Source organism: Hemicordylus capensis, chromosome 3 (genome assembly GCF_027244095.1).
Source record: "Hemicordylus capensis ecotype Gifberg chromosome 3, rHemCap1.1.pri, whole genome shotgun sequence".
Classification (NCBI taxonomy): domain Eukaryota; kingdom Metazoa; phylum Chordata; class Lepidosauria; order Squamata; family Cordylidae; genus Hemicordylus; species Hemicordylus capensis.
In genome coordinates, this window is record NC_069659.1 from 226556468 (window position 1) to 226568641 (window position 12174).

The 12174-nt window shown below is 46.7% G+C and overlaps 1 protein-coding gene across 1 annotated transcript in view; it reads left to right on the forward strand.

The window, feature by feature from the left end:
- The window catches only part of ZNF365 (zinc finger protein 365), a 124018-nt gene that overhangs the window by 81135 nt on the left and 30709 nt on the right, over positions 1-12174 (forward strand). The window lies entirely within an intron of this gene.

The window sequence follows — 12174 nt, forward strand, 5'->3', positions numbered from 1 at the left end:
GCTAACCTTTTTTTATTTCAGCAAGGAAAATTCAAGTGCCATCTAGAGATGTATATACCGCCTACAGATGTACATATCAGGCGGCATAAAAATGTGATAAATAAAAGTGACATATTTAACATGTATACCACAATCCTAAATAGAATTGTGGAATAAATGTTAAATAAAACACTTGCATTTGAATCCTAAACAGAATTGTGCAATTTTAACTATTTCTCAGATGGTGGGTAGATATGGCAGTGGGAAATGGGCAGGCTGTTCTAGGAGAAATAGGTATAGAATTGTAAGGGCTGTACTTCTTTCTGGTCCTTGCTGCAATCCTGAAGCCCTAAGGAGTTTTGACAACATTTTCTCAAGGTGTAAAGCTCTGCTGTTGAATGCCAAGTCAGTGAATGCAAAAACAACTCTCATCAAAGATCTAATTCTAGATGAACAAGCTGAGTTGGTATGTGTGATGGAGATATGTTTGGAAGAGCTAGAGGGGGAAATATCTCTCAGCTCTGTTCTCCAAGTTTCCTGCAGCAGACCTCCCCAAGCACTGAGGCAGTAGATTGGCAATCATCTATTGTGATTCCTTCCCCCTGTCCAGGTATCCTGTTAGGCAATCCAAGAGTTTTGAATATTTGTTCTTAACTGTTGGTTTTGAGAAATGATTGAGATTCTTTGGTATACACCAACCATCCTACTGCTCATCATTATCTCCATCTGAGTTGGTGGGGTAGTCTTGGAGGTGGCATTGGATTTCCCTAGATTTTTAGTCTTGGGGGACTTCAACATCCACACTGAGACTCTGGGTACAGGAGTGGCTCAGGATGATATGATTGCCATGGCAACCACAGGCCTATCTCCATTAATATTGAGTCCTACTCTTTAGAAGAACATACTCTTGATCTAGTTTTTTTGCTGGTACCAAAGCAACTGTGGCTCGTTTTCTATGCCTCCAGCTCCTTACCATGTACTGTGACTACTATCGAGTAAGGTAATGCCCTATAGAGCATCTTCTGTACTCTATTGCTCTTTAAACACTGGCCCAGAATGTAGAGAAGAAGGTGGGTGTATGTAAACATGAACAAACAAATTCAGAAATAATTCTCACTGACTTCAGTGGAACTTACTCCCCGGTAAGTGCGCTTAGGATTGCAGTGGTGCAGTCTGACTCTGTCTGTGTTTACTGAGAAGTATCACACATCATGGTTGCTACAGGAAACACTGATGTTATACCAGTGCTTCCTGCAACAAACGTGTAGATGTCATATGTACATGTATGAACATCTTTAAACACCTATGTATAGGCATCTGAGAAACCTGTTTGGGTCAGGTTCCTAGTTGCATTTACAAAGTTGTGTGACATCTGATGTTTCTTGCAACAACTAAAATAGAAGATGCCCAAATGTCCCTGAGATCAGTGGAATTTGCTCCCTAATAAGTGTAGAAATGACTTGACTAGCAAGCCAGAAGTTGCCGGTTTGAATCCCCACTGGTATGTTTCCCAGACTATGGGAAACACCTATATTGGGCAGCAGTGATATAGGAAGTTGCTGAAAGGCATCATCTCATGGGAGATGCACGGGAGGAGGCAATGGTAAACCCCTCCTGTATTCTACCAAAGACAACCACAGGGCTCTGTGGGCACCAAGAGTCAACACCGACTCAACGGAACACTTTCCTTTTAAGTGTATTTGGAATTGCATCTTTAGTTTTTTTTATGCAGAAAGCTTTCAGTTCAAATGTTACATGTTCCCTATCAACTGGATTTCAATTAGATAAGGAGTGCTATTGCACTCAAATTATTCTAGAGTCTCTCTTGGGCATGTGCCTTGTTCAGATTACACCCTCAACCAACTCCCTCCCAAACAGAATCTGAAAAAGACAGGAAAGTGGGTGGAGGCATGTTTGAAAGAGAAACAAGCCTTTACTGTACAGAAATGAAAATGTGCTTTTAAAGACATCCTGGCATTACTTCAATAGCCTTTTTCTTTTGGAATGGGGCAACATGTTTAGGAGGGGAAACCTCCCCTTTTTGTGAAGCTCATGTCTGTGGGATTCAAAGAGATCTGCCAGCAAGAGTCTTTCCATACTGTTCTTTGCATTCCTGTGTTCTGCTAAAACTACTTTATACATTACCTACCATCCCTTTTTATTTTAACTAATTCCAGGAAGCTGTTTTTCTGCCATGTAGTGAGTGGATCACAGGAAACATCCATCATGATGAGCACTGTGCTGGAAACCTTCAGAAATGGAGTTAAGCAACAGTTGACCCAGTCACAATTTGGACTCATGGCAGAATCCACCGAATCCATTTCATCACAAACATACCACAATCCAGGCAAACCTGCCAAACACCTGTGGAATTAGAGACACTGTATATTCAACTTTTGATCCCAACATTCTGTTCTCAGGGCTGAGCTGGGCAGCTAAGATATCTCCAAATCTAAGGGTTTGAAATTAATTTGAAATGATAGCGAATGTGAATTAAAAATAAGAGTTGGGGGGCAGGCACTCTGCTTTGGGCAAACAATTCCATTTTGAGAGTGAATGTACACTCCTATGTGATCAACCCACCACTTGTATTACATTCTGATTTTGACATCACTTGGTAAGTACCAAGAGGTAACAAAACACAAAACATGACAGCCCTTATTACATGATTCATCTTTAATGCTGCTCATTCCCCCTCCCCCCGTATGCATTTCAGTTAAAAGAACAGTCAATGCAAGTAAAAAAACAATCTGCTGTAGAAAAGGGTTACCTATCAGGAGTCCTTGCTATTCCTAGAATGCATAGAAACGCTGGATGCCGCTGACGTATTTAGACACAAAATGCTGTTAGATTAATAGCGCTCTGTGTGCTACCTCTTTGTTGTCTTGACAACAGAAGTAATTCATAAAAGAAAGCTGCTTCTGTTTCCCTGGCCCCTTCTTATTAATTGGCTTGAAAATTGCAACATACAAGCTTTTTAACAATTAATGTGAATGCACAACATTTTTCTTTCCTGAAGGGGTGGGAGGAGGCTGTGTTTAGCCAAACAGCTCTGAGTAATAGGATGGATCCAATACACAGAACTTGATTCTTATCTCTAGTTATTCAGGCCTAGTTTTATCTTCTTTTAAACTATTTGGCATGAAAAAGGCTAGTGACAAATTGTGTACACTAAAGAGATTCTTAAACCTTGTTGTATCAACGACCATTACCCTGATTTGTTTGTCTTATGTGGATCACCACATTTCCTTCTTACCTCCCATGTGATGGGAAGTTTGAAAAGCTACTGAAAACTCAGACTTCCTTTTTTTCTTCATGGTGGAGATCCTGTTGGAGATGGAGTTCCAGTGCATCGACCGTTTGCACCAACTATCCTAATGATCACTAGGGGCATATGGAGCAGAGATAGTGTGAAAGGGTCTCCCTAGATGTTCTACCTGTTCTCGACTGTATGACCCCTGCCTTGACTCAGGCATTTCCTGTAATGTCAGAATCAGGGGCGTAACGAGGCTGGAGTGGGCCCAGAGACAAAATTTTAAAATGGGCCCCTCGCTGATACACACACACTCACTTCACATGTGACTTGCCTCTGGGGGGGGGGGCCTTGAGGCGTGGGGGCCCCCAGGCAGCCGCCTCCCCTTGCCTAATGGTAGTTACGCCCCTGGTCAGAATCCCTTCCTTTTCTCTTAGAGAGCAGTTGGAAACATCTCTCTCTCTCCCCCTACCTATTCATTATGTAGCCTATAGTTAGGATTAGGTCTTTCCTATCCAAAGTGTACTTTACCAATACATCTACTTAGTATTTAGCTTCTACACGAATCTCCCTATGTCTTCTCTAAATAGCTGCAACAACTAAACTCTGCATTCTATTCTGTAACTGGAGTGGGTAGCTTCTTTAGTGCTCTGCTAATTAAAGGGGGGATAAAAATTACAACCCCCAACAGATCCATCAAAGCTATATTCATTCAAAGGGGAGAACAATTTACAAAGCCAGGGGGATTTATCTTACAGCCATTTGCACTGCTGAAGAGGCAAACTGGATTTCAGTTAAACTTCTAAATTTAAAACTGTAAAATTGATAGCATCTTCATACATTCAGACATTATGGGGGTATGTGTGTACAAGTTTGTATGTTCTTTTTTTAAAAAGTGAACCTGTGTACAGGCCCCCTCGAATGCAGGGTACAGATAGGCAGAGGTGCACCTAGGAAATTTTAGAGCCTGGAACTAAAGGCCTCTGGAGGACCCCCGTTCCCTACTGCAAGCTGCGCATCATCCCCTACAGACATACACATCATGACACACACAGAAGCTCTTCTCACGATCAGCGAGAAGAGCTTTGGGGCTAACTGAAGGGAAGGAGGGTTAACATTACCTTCCCCACAGATGATCAATAGTTGTTCTCTGGGTGGGTGGATCGCCCGCCCAGACGAGCGGCCGCTCTCCTGCTGTCTGCAAGGGCTTCTCTTGGGTGCTGTGGGGATTGGGCGAAGGGAAGCGCCGCCATGCGGTGCCCTGCCCACCCGAGCACCAATAATGCACCGTGCGAGTGCATGGGAGCCCCCCCCCAAGTGTGCCCACCACTGCTGCGAGCATCCGCAGCAGACACAGAGGCTCTACACATGATCAATATGTACAGCCTCATGGGGTTATGTGGGGAGAGCAGGCTTAGCCCGCTCTTCCCGCGCACTCACAGTCATTTGTTGCTGGGTGGCCAGATTGGCCGCCCAGATAAGCGGCTGTTTCGGACAGGTGCTCCCACACCTGGCCGCAGCTCCCTCGGGAGCTCTGGGGGTTGGGGTAAAGGGAGCACCACCACACTTCCTGGGGTCCCCCCTTCCTTCTCCCCCCACCCCCAAGCAGCCACAGCTGACACACGATCAAGCAAACAAGGTTAAGCAAGGCACTTGCTCCATTAACCTTGTTTAAGGGGAGGGGTTTTTAGGCGGGCTAGCCGCCATGGAACCACCAGGCTCGCCCAGTGGTTCTCACGAGGGTGGGGGGAACTGGGTTGGGCTCCCTTAGCCAGGTTTTCCTCCATTGCGAGAATAGCCTCACACAATCTTAAAAATGGGGTTAAGGGAGCGCTCGTTCCTGTAACCTCATTTAACTTAGAGGCTACTTAGGCGCGTTTGCCACCATGTAGCCACCGGGATTGGGAACGATCCCGTTGGTTCACACTAGCGAGTAAAACCCTTAGCCTGGTTTTGCTCGCTCGTGTGAATCGCCACACAGTATTTTTAACACGTGGGTTCTTGAGGGCACAAACAGCAACTGAACCCACAAGAATGTAAGGATATAAAACAGGTATATTTATGCAAATATGCTTTAGCAGAAACATTTCAACACACAACGTATTCCCATCCCACATATTTCTTTCCTCCTGTGTCTCCCCACTGTGTCTCTAAAGCACCCAGTACAGGTCACAATCACACTTGGCTGCCTGGTGCAGCACAGGCCGGCGGCATGGCAACCACACCACCTAGGACAGAATAAAGAGGATTTGAGGGGCCCCAGGGGATATGGAGGCCCTGGACTTTGGCCCTGAAGTCCAGGGGTAAGAGCGCCTCTGCCGACAGAAAGTGAACTACTGTACATGTGCCGAACATAATACCTGAACTATTGTACCAGCGTTCAGATCTGTACATGCGTACACTGTATACAGATTGTGTTAATAAGGCTCATGTGATGCAAACTCCAAATGAATCTCTAGTTGTTTATTATTTCCCTCTGTTATCTTCAATGTGGTCTCAGGGACAGCTTGAAAGTGCACCAAGATTTCACTCAGGCAACAGTTTCAGAACCACTGGAAAATATATTTAGTGCAACTAATAGCAAAGCAAGAGTTTCTTTGCATCATTTAAAAAGCGAGCACTTATGCAATTATGTGTAATATTTACTCAAAAGAAAATACTTCTTCACATGCAATGCACAATATATGAAATTTGCTGCCATGGGATGTAGTGATATCAACTAAAATGGAGATTACACAGATGCATGGGGCACAAGTCTGTCAATGAGGATCTTCTCACGACCAGCAAAAATCGGGCTAGGAGAACCTAGCCCGATTTTTGCTGATTGTGTAAACCATCGGGCTCACAGGCGAGCTCAGTGGTTTACAAGCAGCTAACCTGCTTCAGCAGCCCTCCGCTTAACCCAGGTTAGCAGAGCGAGCGCTCTGCTAACTGGGGTTAACGTATCGTGTGCTGCCGCGGCACGGCTCCATGGCAACTCATGAGGAGACCCCTGACTGGGAGGCTAAAAAGCAGCCTCCCAGCTTGGGGGTCTCTCCAGCATGCCCTGCGTGCTTGCGCAGGGCATGCTGGAGCTTCTGGGGGTTGTGTGGCCCCCGATCCCCACAGCCACCGCCGGCTCCGTAACGGAGCCAGCAGTCGTGTGGGCAGCCGATCCAGCCGCCCAGGGCTGCCTCCCAGCTCATCTGCGGGGAGAGCGGGCTAAGCCCGCTCTCCCCGCTAACCCTCTCAAGGCGGGTCTCACTCATAGCCTTGAAGGCTATGGCCTTCAAGCTCTGCTCGTAGGTTTCCCAAAGGCACCTTGCTGGCCACTGTGGGAAGCAGGATGCTGAACTAGATGAAACTTTGGCCTGCTCATGCAGGGCTCTTCTTATGTTCACCTGAAACTTGGAAGATACAGTTCAGGAATGTTCCCTACACACATGCAAGCATGCATCTGAACTTCTTGGGCATTTTTCTTCTACAGCAGTTCTCCTGAGAAAACTCAGGAGAACATGCAGAATTGCTTGTTTATAAGCTGCATGTTGGATCACAGCCATAAATATGTAAGGCAATTCCATGCATTTAATGCTCTGTGGGAGCACGTGGAACTCAGCAATGATAGTTAATTCTTTAACTGCACTCACCATGGTCATGAGAAAGCAGCCTCAATCAGCGAATGAAGGTTCATTGGACAGGATTTGACACAACATAATAAGTATCCATCAGAACTTATACACACACACACACACACACACACACACGTACACAACAGTTATGTGCTGTAAGGGACTTCCAACATTTGTCATACTGTGGAGGAACTATTTTTTCATTCACATTTCAGGTATGCAAGAAGATACAACCCACTGATGAGTGGTGAGGAGCCTAGGTCCACCACTGCCTTCTTTTAGTGGCTCTTCAACAAACTGGCCGCCAGCTGGGGGACTAATTGCAAATGACGGATATTAGGGATGTGCATGAATGGCGCTGAACCAAGCTTTGTGCACATCCCTAGTGGATATGTGATTTCTGCTGTTATAGATATATGGAAATGGACTCTCTTGGTCTTCTCCACCAAACACACACACAATCCTGCTTCTTGAAAAAGGAAAAACAAGCCAAAGGTTCTTTGCAATCATATTGAAAGCAAGGCTCGTATAAATATTGCAATACGGAAGCAGATGTCAACAAACCTCTTATTTGCAAAATAGTTAGGAATCTGTATTTGTGAAGCCTCCAATAAATTTGCATTTATAACTTCTTTTCTCTTGCCCTCTATTTTATATTGCTTGTCAAAATGAGGAAGGATAGGCAGCAAAACACTGAAGAAACACTGGCTTGTAACTCCTTACACTTTAGGGATTAGAAGAAGTTCTAAGATGTAGTGCAAGCCACTTCCTTTGATGTAGTTTGCTGGTGAATCATTTAGGGGGTTAGCCTTAATCACATCAAAGGCACTTTTATCAGCATCTTCCTGTTTTCCAGGGGGCTATATACTTATTCAATAGAGATACCACAAACTTTTCAACAGCTCTCTTGCCCATCCTATAGTAATATATAGTTTTAGAGCAATTTTTCCTAACCATTCATCTTGAATACTGATACTTCACTACTGTATTAAGACTATGATCTTAAAATTAAGCTTTATCACTCAAAACTGAGCTTTGCATTTTAAGTCCCACTGAGGAGCCAACTACTGAGGCCCTACCAGGAGAGGTAGGATTTGGCAATCACCAGCCATGCTCTTCAAGGTTTGACTACTTATGCCTACCACGTGGGACTCCCTTGTTGAGTGTTCAGAAGCTGCTGCAAATGGTGCAGAACAGGATCACACATCTTACAATCAACATGAGATGCTGGGGATCATGTTACACTGATAATGCAGGAAGTGTACTGGCTTCTGGCCTGAGTCCCATTCAAGGTGCTGGTTTTGAGTTTTAAAGCCCTACACATCCTAGATCTGGCCTCAAAACTCTTTGTTCCATTTGACCTTGCATGCCCCTTAAGATTAGAAGTTGCCTTATGTTTCATCTATGAGCCCCAGGAACAGGGCCTTTTCTGTTATGACACCCACACACACACATTTTTCATGTATTCAATGCCTTTCCAAAAAAGATCAAGGGAACACACAACAGATTAATAAAACTGTATTAAAAACAAGTTTTAAAAAATTAATTAAAATGACCTAAAAAACCCCAACTATAAAACAAAGCAAATAATAAGCCTATAATATAAGCAGCAAATGTGAATAAGGAATAAAACTCCTCTGTAAATAAAAACAGCAACAGAAGTCTTAGGTATCTAGTCTTTAAGACCAAGTAAGTTAGGTCTTAATCCAAGCGGTGCGACAACAGAGAAGGCCTTGCTCCATGTACTATCAGATTTTACTGCATAAGTAGAAAGAACACAGTATGGAAATTAGAGCTCCTTATTTCTCTCACTGTTGTTATTAAGAATCTCTTTAGCATCTGGTGTACATACAATGGGGAGGATCGAGACTAACTTAATCATGTCAAAGCACCAGTGAAATAAATGAGGCAAGTCAGTCATCAATTTCAGTGAGACTTAGTCCTGATGAAGTTATTCTCAATCCTGCCCAATGTGTGGTTCCTGCTCAGTGATCCTGCCCACAACTCCTGTTTAATAATGGTTGTAATATTTCTTATATTTTGTTCACATTAAATGAAGCATTTTCTTTTCAGAATTCTATTACACCAACAAGGTGATTCAATTCCAAGGGCTCCCAAGGGTTGCTGCCCACTTGACTAGGACATCTGAGGGGGCCCTGCTCCGGGTGCCGACAATAAGGGAGGCCCGGCTGTCGTGCACTCGGGACAGGGCCTTCTCTGTTGCTGCTCCTAGACTCTGGAATGCTCTCCCAGTGGCCATTCGTTCCTCGGACTCCATCACAGCTTTTAGAAAGCTTTTAAAGACTTGGCTTTTTACCCAGGCTTTTACATAATCGTTTTTTACTGCTGTTCTTGTGTGTTTTTATCTGTTGTCTGTTTTTATGCTTGTTTTTAGCTTGTTGTTTTTACTGCTTTTTATTGTATGTTTTTAATTTTTGTAAACCGCCTTGGGGTTTTCTTTTAACGAAAGGCGGTATAAAAATGTAAAAATAAATAAAATAAATAAATAAATTCAGATGAACCTCAGCTTGCTGCTGCTGCTACACTTGGTATGGCTGAGGCCTTGGTGTGAACATGCCCGTCCCAAAGTTATTCACAGGTATGTCGATGCATTCTTGGCACACCATTTACTCATGTGTACAGGATGACTGCCTGAATCACTCTGCTACACACACTGGAAAATGGCTTTGCAACAACAACCCGTGTAGAGGGGCGATTTGGATGGCGTGGTGGTGGGACTCTCTCTGTTATGTAATGACTAGTCACATTAAGCCTGTTACATTAACGGGCGCTAGAAGAACGCTGGGCCGCCCCCGCCCCGCCGCACCACTATCACCGCGTGGCTGGCGGGGCCGAGTGTGGCCGCCGCCGCCAGTGGGCCTAGTCCCCCTGCTGCGGCGGCCGCCGCCAGCAGGCCCAGTCCCCCCGCCGCAGCCACCACCGCCAGCGGGCCCAGTCCCCCCGCCATGGCCGCCAGCGGGCCCAGCACCCCGCCGCGGCCGACATTGGGCCCAGTCCCCCCGCTGCCGCCATCGGGCCCAGTCGCCCCCCCGCCGCTGCCCCCATCGGGTCCAGTCGCCCCGCCGCGGCCTCCACCGCCATCAGGCCCAGTCCCCCTGCCGCGGCTGCGGGGAGGGTGCCTCCCCGACGCTCCCAACATGGCGGCGGCCGCCCGCTCTGCTTCCCTTTCGCCGTGTTCTGCGCACGCGTGCGCCACGCATACACAGAACACCCGCCGGAGACACGGACGCAGGCACGGACGCAGGCACCCTAGCATTTTATTATATAGGATAAGAAAAATGCAACCCGCACAGGGCCAGCCCACACCCTCTCCCCTAGCACCCTTTACATGTGAATAAAGGACATGCACATCTGTTAGTTACATAGGGATGGGTGCATTCATGTTGAGGCCCCGGGCTTTCCATATGTAACAGTGGCAGAGGGCTGAGTTTCTGAACCAGCCGAATAAGAATGTAACACTTTCATAGATACAACACATTTTACAGTTCCTAGTTCTCTGATCCTTATAACAACTCTGTAAGGTTGCCCAAAGCCACCTAATGATCTTAACTGGAAGCTAACTCTGCTTCTTCTGGGAGTTACTCGCACATGGCTTCATGCTGCATGGTAGGTAAACGTTGAGCAAAACCACTTCCAATCACACTCTCGGCACTGAGGGAAGCAGCCCCTCCCCTCTGCTCTCGGGTTTTGTTTTGATGCGAGTTCAAGCTTTGCTCCGTGTTTTCCTTCTAGCCAACGGGTCTACGTCAGTGCCTCTCCCCATTTGCTCCCCAGTTTTCAGAAAAAGTAGCTTAAAATTAGCATTTTAAAAAACCCCAAATGCCTCGAGATAAGCTAGAATTCGCAAGACAACGTCCAATTTGTGTGTGGAATGCTTCCAAGGATCTTGAATGGAGTTCAGGGTAAGTTTGGCTGGTGTGAACGCACACTGTTTCTTCTGAAGGAGATTCGGGATAACAGCCCTGTCTGTAAAGCCTCCTGCTGGGATCTTTTTTAGTAGCAGGGCTCAACCCTAGACCACGTGAAGAGAAGAAGAGGTCCCCTTAGCAGGCACAGAGTCAACCTTGGCCTGCTAAGGAGGCATGGTGAGGTGACCACCTCAGGCAATAGATGGGTGGAAGGAATAGATAGCAGAGTGTGTCCATGCTCATTTGCCCCCACAGGCCACCTCTAGGGATGTGCATGGAACTGGTGGGGGCCAGTTCAAAGGTGGGGGGGATAACTTTAAGGGTGGGGGAGGGTGCGCTCCCCCCCCCATGCGTTTCCCCTGACAGCACTCTATAAAACCAGTCCTCCAGCCTACAGGGCGGCAGCATACCTCCCTGCCGACCTGTCCTCTCCTCGGATGGAAGTGACCAGAAGTAACCCAGGAGATACAGGGTGGCAGGGAGGTATGCTGTTGCCCCGCCGGACTGGTTTTACAGAGAGCGCCAGCGGGGGAAACGCTGCAGGGGGAGTGCACCCTCCCCTACCCTTAAAGCTATCCCCCCCACCTTCGAACCAGCCACACCACTGGGTGTTCAAACCTTCTTGGAGGCCCACAAAAGGGACTCTGAACAGGTTCGTTCGTGTACATCTCTAGCCACCTCACCACACCTCTGGCCTGGCACCCTCCTTAGCAGACGCGGCACCAGAGCAGCTCCTAATGTTCTTGCTTGTCAGAAGGCTGATTAGGGCAACAATCAAGTGGAAGGAAGGGTGAAGTTGAATAGAGTGGAGATCTAGAGCAGAAACGCATTAACACTTTCATGAGTGAGTAGCTGCTTAGTTACAGGATTGGCCAGGCCCCTGTAGTCTCCCAAAATTGCATAAAGAGTACTGCTTCCCATTCTCCCCACTCACATCTTACCCTGTAGTGATGGTTGAGTGGTGGGCTAGGGCAGAGACATACCACGCCAGCCCAGGCAGGCGCTGGGGAAGAGGGCTTGGGCCAGCCCTGTGCAGGGTGCATTTTCCTTATTATTACATACTAGACAGAGTCCCGCCACCAATCGAGGGGAAAGCTTGTTCTAGATCAGAGCTGCTCAGCTTCGGCCCTCCTGCAGATGTTGGCCTTCAACTCCCATAATCCCTAGCTATTGGCTACTGTGGCTGAGGATTATGGGATTTGTAGTCCAAAAACGCCTGGGGGGGGGGCTATGTTGAGCAAGCCTGTTCTAGATCAAAAGGTGCTGCTTGCAGACAGACTTGATCTCTGTTCCTGGAAATGCACGCCGGCTTTCCTTCAGCACTGGAGGAAGCCTAGAGCTGCCCACTGTACCATACTGCCCTTCCTACTCCTGACGCGCGCCCCCCCCGCAATGCTTTTGCTTT